This window comes from Anthonomus grandis, chromosome 5 (assembly GCF_022605725.1).
Source record: "Anthonomus grandis grandis chromosome 5, icAntGran1.3, whole genome shotgun sequence".
Lineage (NCBI taxonomy): Eukaryota > Metazoa > Arthropoda > Insecta > Coleoptera > Curculionidae > Anthonomus > Anthonomus grandis.
Genome location: NC_065550.1, coordinates 5,528,249 through 5,535,958, shown reverse-complemented (window position 1 = coordinate 5,535,958; position 7,710 = coordinate 5,528,249). Strand labels below are relative to the sequence as shown.

At 32.6% G+C, this 7,710-nt stretch overlaps 1 long non-coding RNA gene across 1 annotated transcript in view; it reads right to left on the bottom strand.

Annotated features, from left to right (window-relative positions):
• Positions 1–4,546: 4,546 nt before the first annotated feature.
• LOC126736908 (uncharacterized) overlaps positions 4,547–7,710 on the bottom strand; it is a 72,035-nt gene continuing 68,871 nt past the window's right edge. Inside the window, exon 4 of the long non-coding RNA XR_007660822.1 lies at positions 4,547–4,918. This is a non-coding gene — a long non-coding RNA (uncharacterized LOC126736908). The remainder of the gene's footprint in view (positions 4,919–7,710) is intronic.

The window sequence follows — 7,710 nt, the reverse complement described above, 5'->3', positions numbered from 1 at the left end:
TTTTTTTTATTTGCAAACAACATTACGTTAGATTTAGAAGAGTTTAATGTTAGATTATGCTCAGTTGGCAAATGCTGAATAATGTCTAATTCTTGATTTACTAAGTCATTAACAATTCTATATTCATCAGGTTTGAATGAAATGTACAGTTGTGTGTCATCAGCATAGGTAACCTTTTTACAATGTTTTAAGGAAGCGAGTAAGTCAGACGTATAAATTATAAATAACAGTGGGCCCAAAATAGATCCTTGTGGGACTCCAGTTAAAATATCAATCCTATCGGAAAAGTTGCCTTTATAAAATATGCTCTGGGTTCTTTCTGATAGATAAGAATTTACTAATTGTAATGCTGACGATTCGAAACCATAATATTTAAGTTTAGCAATAAGGAGCTGATGATTTATTGTATCAAACACCTTCGAATAGTCTAACAAAATAAGCAGAGTTGCAAATCCCTTATCATAAGCCTCGAAGATATCATTAGTTACTTTTGCCAAAGCAGTTGAGGTGCTGAAACCTTGTCGGAACCCACATTGGCTAACTGGTATAATTTCGTTGTCATTGCAGAATTTTAGGATTTGCTGGTATATAGAACCTTTTCAAACATTTTTGATAAGGCAGGTAAAATATTTATTATACGTAAGTCGGAAAAGTTTTTTGGATCGTTAGATTTAGGTAAAGGTATGCCCTTTGCATTTTTCCAAATAGGAGGAAAATATTTCTTTTCAAAACAGCAATTAATAATATGCACTATACAGATTTCAATGTGAGGGATACAATATTTAAGCATACGCAGAGAAATGTAGTCAGAGCCCACAGAATTTTTTTTTAAATTAAGTAGTATTTCATGGACTTCTTGTTTTGTACACATCGTAAAAGAAAAATTAAGTAAATCATTCTTAAATTTATTGGAACTATAAAAATGTATTCCATTTTGACAGTCATTACTTAAGTTTTGAAAAATCTGGGCAAAATAGTTATTAATAAGGTTAGGATCCGATAAATTTTGCGGTAAGTCTTTGCTATTTTTATTATTGACATGAATATTGAGGTTACTTAATGCATTTCTTCGTGGGTTGTTTTGTGCCGATATAAAATTTAGATATTGTTGTGTTTCCCTCCTAATGGCCGAAACCGTTGATTGAAGAGGCGAGAAGATACGCATATTTACGGGCAAAAACGTGACCCAAAAAGCGCGCGGCGGTTAGATGGCGCCACGCTCAAACGCGCGCGGAAATCTTTTTGCCGTTTGTGTCTCATTATTGTTTAGCGGAGCTCGCCAGCATCGTCTAAGGGAGTTTTTGCATGTTTGGCGTATTATTTTGTATTATTATTGTTTTGAATTATGTCAAATTCAAGCAAAATTAACGAGTGTGCTTATCGGGGATGTACTAATACTAGGAAGAGAAAAAACAATTCACTTAGTTTTTTGAAAATTCTTTTAGTTTTTTAATGGGAAACTGAAAAATACCAGCAAACGAGATAAAAACAAACTTCTAAGAAGCCGCATAGCAAAATACATATCGTATCTAATCAATGACTGAAAATTAAATCTTGCCTCTTCAGTCAATGTTTAAACAAATAAAATAAAAAATATTGATAAAGATTGTTTAAATAATCTTTATATGTAAATACTTTTACTATCATTTATTTATGATTATTTTGTTATGTAAAATTTTCTGCTAAAAATATATACGAGCCCCGTCTTATTTCAGTTGGCCCGCTTAGTAAAAAATTAATTTATTATTCTTTTATCGAATATTCCACAATATTACAATACCAAAAAGTATCTCATATAAACATTATGTGTTATCTCTAAAATTAGATTTTGGTTGATTGATAAATTTTTGAATCATATTTTAAATAATAGAAATAAATTTCTTGTTTCTATTTTTTATTTTATTTTAACTCTTTAGGCATATACAAGGGTTCTATTCATTAGGTCTGAAATCCACTAGCAAAAAATTTGGGATGGTTTTGATCACGGGTAGTATCAGAACTTAATAAACCCCATGCCTCAAAGAATTGCGACTGTTTTAAAAAATAAATATATGTTCAATATAAATGAGTTTACTTTCCCATTTTGTTGTGTTTATAGAGTAAGTAAAGCTTATTATTTGTTTAAAACTATATAATACTATAAAATTTGTCTTTTTTTTTTGGGGGTTTAAACAGAAATTATTAAGAGTTTTCAATTGGGCCAACTGAAGTGGGACGGTCCTCGTATGTTATGAACAATGTAATTACATGGCGATTATTCATAATGCCCAATGCCCGGGCAATTTAAGAAATATGATGCTATTTATCAAACCAGAATATTAACCCAAAAATAATCCAATTTTACCATTTTCTTTGGTTGGATATATAGGGTTGGATTTTTTTGGGTTATGTATATATGTTGCTTATGTATTTTTGAAATCAATTATTTTCTTGGGTATTGGTAATTGCCCTATTCTGCCCAACACTAATTCTGCCCCAACATGGTTTGGACATTAGATTATGAAGTTCCTATACTTTTTACATAAAAAAAGGTGCTCTTAGTAAAAGTCGGTAAATATCACCGTTTTTGTGGAAATTGACTAAAACCAAACTAAGATGCTGTATCTTGAATTAATTATTTTAATAATAATAATAATGCTAATTCATTGCCACTGTCAGTATTTTTTAAAATTTGTCAGTCAGTACTTTTTACATGATATTAATTCCCTTTTTATTACGGTTAAGTAATGGATTACACTTTTGCTGAATACGCCGATATGCTTTTCATTTATGGGGAAGTTCGATGTAATGGTAGAGCTGCTTCTAGACTATATGAAGAGTGGTTTCCCGAAAGGCGAATCCCAGCTCACACACTTTTTGAAAGGGTCAATCAACGGCACAGGGAGACTGGCTCTATTAAAATAAAACGCCAAGATAATGGCGCGCAAAGGAACATCCGAAACCCAGATTTTGAAGAAGAAGTGCTTCAGCGATTTGAAGATAACCCATCAGTAAATACTCGAGCAGTTGCTGACGCGATGCATGTAAATCATGTTAGGATATGGAACGTTGTTAATGAAAAGCTTCTTCGGCCCTACTACCTGCAAAAGGTGGAATCATTAGGACCCAATGATTTTATGCCCCGCGTGAATTTTTGCCATTGGTTTCTTGACTGGTGTACAGAAGAATCTCAATTTCCAAAATATGTCCTTTTTACTGACAAGGCTTTATTTACAAAAGAAGGCATTTTTAATTCTAAGAATAATCATGTGTGAAATGAGGAAAACCCTTGGTGGATGATGAATACCCATGGTATTCATTTTAGCAGCTATCAACATAAGTTTTCGGTCATTTGTGGGCCGGCATTTTTGGAGAACGCTTAATTGGTCCAATTATGTTGCCTCCTCGTTTAACGGGAAATATTTATTTAATTTTTTTAAGAAATGTACTGCCAGAACTATTAGATGATCTGCCCCTAAATATACGACAGAACTTATGGCTACAACACGATGGAGCGCCAGCTCATTTTCCACTTATTGTCCGCGAGTTTATAAATGAAAATTTTGGAAGGCGCTGGATTGGCCGTGGAGGCCCTGTCACCTGGCCAGCGCGCTCACAAGATTTGACACCCTTAGATTTTTTTCTTTGGGGGCATATGAAAAGTCTCGTATATGAAACTCCAGTCGAGTCAGAAGAAGACCTGGTGGCCAGAATTTCCGCAGCTGCTGAAGTAATCCAAACCACGCCTGATATTTTTAACCACGTCAACCTTAATATGGTGCGTAGATACAATAAATGTATCGATTGTGGCGGCCGGCATTTTGAGCAACTAATATTTTAAGTTTATTTTTGTAATACCAATTTTTAATAAAATTTGTTTACGTTTCTAAAATTGTTAATTTGTTGGTTTTTTATTACACTTAAAATCATTTAAACATTTTATGCCTCAAGGTAATTAAAGTAAAGTACCAATTTAATAAAGTGGCTACCTTAACTTTTTTTAAACATTTATTTTATATTTAGGCCAGATTTTTTTTTATTGTTTATTAATAATAATAGGTAATTCATTTTTATATCTCATAACTTGCTTTTCGTCAATTTTCACAAAAACGGTGATATTTACCATTTACCGACTTTTACTAAGAGCACCTTTTTTATGTAAAAAGCATAGGAACATCATAATCTAATACCCAAACGGGCAGAAATTAAAGTCTTAAAGAAATGGGCCCAAATTTACCAAATACTCCCCTGATTCTGAAGTCCCTGGTAAATATTTTTTTTATTTAGTAGGTTCAAAAGAATAAACGTACTAACAATAATTTACCTCCCAAAATTGGTTGCGGTAGCTAAAGTAGTTCCAGAGCTATTAAAAAAAAACTAGTTTGTAAAGGTTATTTTCAAAGAGCTCTAGCTCCCTGAGGAAGCTTTTCCGGACCCATGTTTATATGAACTTTTGTTTTTCTTTTGACGTTTTCTATCTGCCATAGAAGTTTGTAACATGATCAACGGAACACCCTGTATATGTTTTTAAGGTTAATTTTTTTTCAAGGTTTTTTTTTAATTTATAAGCCGTAGACCCAAAAGCTTAAAACACTTTACCATATGTATATTTTTGCACCTTGTATAAAAAATAACAGCCTCTGGTTCTGCCGAAATGTAGGCAAACTCTATAATATACTGTACTTTTAAAAATAAGCAAAATTATATTACTTATATTACTTATTAGATTTTATACTTAAAAATTAGAAAAAAAAACAAAATATGAAACTAAACCTTTCAATATTTTCTCCCAAATTTATACTATGGAATATGCGAATATGTCCTCAAACAGAAATAGCGCAATGCGAAAACTCCCATTTCTCTGCGATATTATGTCTCGTAATTTTTAATACCAAGGCTGCCAAGCGAGTTTCATCATTCCTACGTATGGGGGCGCCACCTTTTAGCTTCTAAATCGCTAGATAAAGCAAAGAACGGCTGGCTGCTGCGGTCACGAAATTTTATACAGTATTTGCGCATCTTTTTTTTTTTCCTTTTCAATCAACGCCGAAACCGTCAAGTTGCGTAATTGCTTATATGCTTGCCAGTCTGCGTTGTTTTGCGACAATTTATATGTTTGTACTGCTTTATCCCTGTCTCGCATAGGCATTTTAATATTTGCTGTTAACCAATCTGCTAAGGGCTTTGTGACCTTTCTAGTTTTCGTTGGTGCATGTTTATCAAATAATTGAAGAATAAATGAGTTTAAGGTATTAATTTTTGCATCAATATCTTTCGTGCGTATAATTGAAAACCAGTCCAAAGAAAGTAGGTCATGTTTAAACTGCTCTAAATTAAAGTTTCTGAAACAGCGGTATGTAATAATTTTTGAAGGAGTTTTTATCTTAGGTGACGAAATATCGCAATAACACAACTTATGGTCTGAGATATTGTCAGCATTCATCGTCCCAACCAGATTAATCTTAAAACTTTTTGAAAGAAAAATCGGATCGATCAGAGTACAAGATGTTCCTGCAGTTCTTGTAGGCTGACTTAGGACTTGGATTAAATCATAAGTTTCTAAACAAGATAAAACTGGATTTGGAATTCTCAGAAAGTCTATATTAAAGTCCCCGAGGCAGATAACACTATCAAAAGTGCTGCAAACATAAGAAAACATGTTGTCAATATCGTTTAAAAAGTCCTGCATTGAAAAGTGGCCTGTAATATATTCGAACACAGTAGGCCTTTCCATAAATTTTAAATTTAAAAAACAAATATTCAGTAGTTTCACTTACATCAAAATCAAAGCCAACCTCAGTAACTGAAAATGTATTCCTTATATAAGCCAGCACCCCGCCTCCTCTACCATGTAAATGATCTTTACGAACAACATTAAAACCCGGAATGCCAAATAATTTCGAAGGAATTCCCCCATGCAGCCAAGTTTCTGTTACCACCACGACATCAAAATTGTTTTGTAAGACCAGAGTAGAAAATTCGCCAAATCCAGTAAATAGAGATCTAACGTTTAAATGTGCAAATTTCATAATTAAAAAATTTCAGACTCAATTCTCATAAAAAAAAGATCTGATTCACTCTATACATAGATACTTAATTCACTAAAATAATAACTAATCAATATGGTAAAATTTGCCTAAAGATGGTTAAAAAAAAGAGACGTACACTATAAATACTTGCTAGAAAGGAACGATAAAAAACAAATAGAGATTAATATAAACACGTACAGAAAATATTAATATATATATAACAATCACTATCCTATTTATTAAGAACACTACTATTAGGTTAAAAACTAAAAACAAAAAAAAAGTTGATTTTTTGCATAAACGAACAGCACATCATTAATTTAATATTTGTTTCTAGATTTGTCCACACGTTTCCCCAAACTAGAATTTGTTTTCCCTGCAGCTGCTTTGGTTACAACTTTTACTACAGTTGGAGTTTGGTTTGTGCGAACCTCTGGATTTTTGGATCTTTCTTCAGGTTTTTTTGTTAGATCGACTTGGACTGTAGTAGGTACTGAAACTGGGGCAACTTGAACAGTTGGAGATGAACTTTCTCTACTAGCAGACCTGGTTCGTGAAACTGGCGTTGCAGGGGCACTACTATTTCGAAATAGTTGTTTCTTATTAATAAAAAAATCACATAAAGCTACCTCGTCACCTTCCAACAAGTCGTTTACAGTAAAAATATCTTCATCAACAAACAATTGATTTTTACTAATTTTTGCTGAAAATCCTTTGTTGTCCTTTTGCTGTTGGTGAGTCAAGTCGTTCGAAATGCTTAAATCTGTGCCTCGTAACCTATGCGTCTTTTTTAGTGCCAACTGTTTGTCCAAAAAACGAAGGAATCTAACTATAACTGGTCTAGTGACTCCTCTGTCTTTGCCAATTCTATATACGTTGTCAATGTTTTGTAATCCAATTTTTATTGACAAGTTCTTTGTCAACACGTCCAGAACTTTTTCTTCTAATCGCTCCTGCTTTTCTTCTTGTAATCCAAATAAAATGATTCGATTTTTCTTAAAATGTTCTTCAAGGCTATTTATTTTTTTTTGAAGCACCAACTTGTCACTTTCGAGGTCCAAGATCCTACCTTCGAGTTCCTGTGTTTTCTCTTTATAACGGGTCAACTTCTCCTTTATAGATTGTACGTCCGTTTGTTTAACATAATAAAAATTTAAATAATTTTTTATTATATTCCAGGATTTTGGAGGCAATTTTTTTAATATCTGAGGCATTCATTTTTATTCTTCAGTTTATTTATTGGTCGATTGACTGGGATATTTCAAAAAATATTCCAAAAGTCCGGAATAAAACCAAAAATTATTTCAAATGGCCGAAAGATTTTAAATAATAATTTTGAAAGCCTAAAGAGCAACAAAACTCTCTAAACCCAGCATCCTCAATGACAGAAAATGGCTGGAAATCTTTTGTTAGTAGTTTCGAAAGTATATATCATCAATTATAGTTCACTTTGTATATCAACAATAGTTTGTTTGCGAAAACCCTAACATTTTTGAGACGGAAAGGACAGCTTGTTGTGGTCTTCCTTTAGATAAAGTAACAGATGAGATAGATGGAACGTGAGAGTTGACGAGAACTGTTAAATTTGATGGTACAATTAACTTTGAACTGGTTTTTGATAAGTCATTAGAATCAGCAGGTTCCAGTAATTTAATTAAAGGGTTCTTTCTTTGTAGGTCTTCTTTTAAATTACAAATCGATG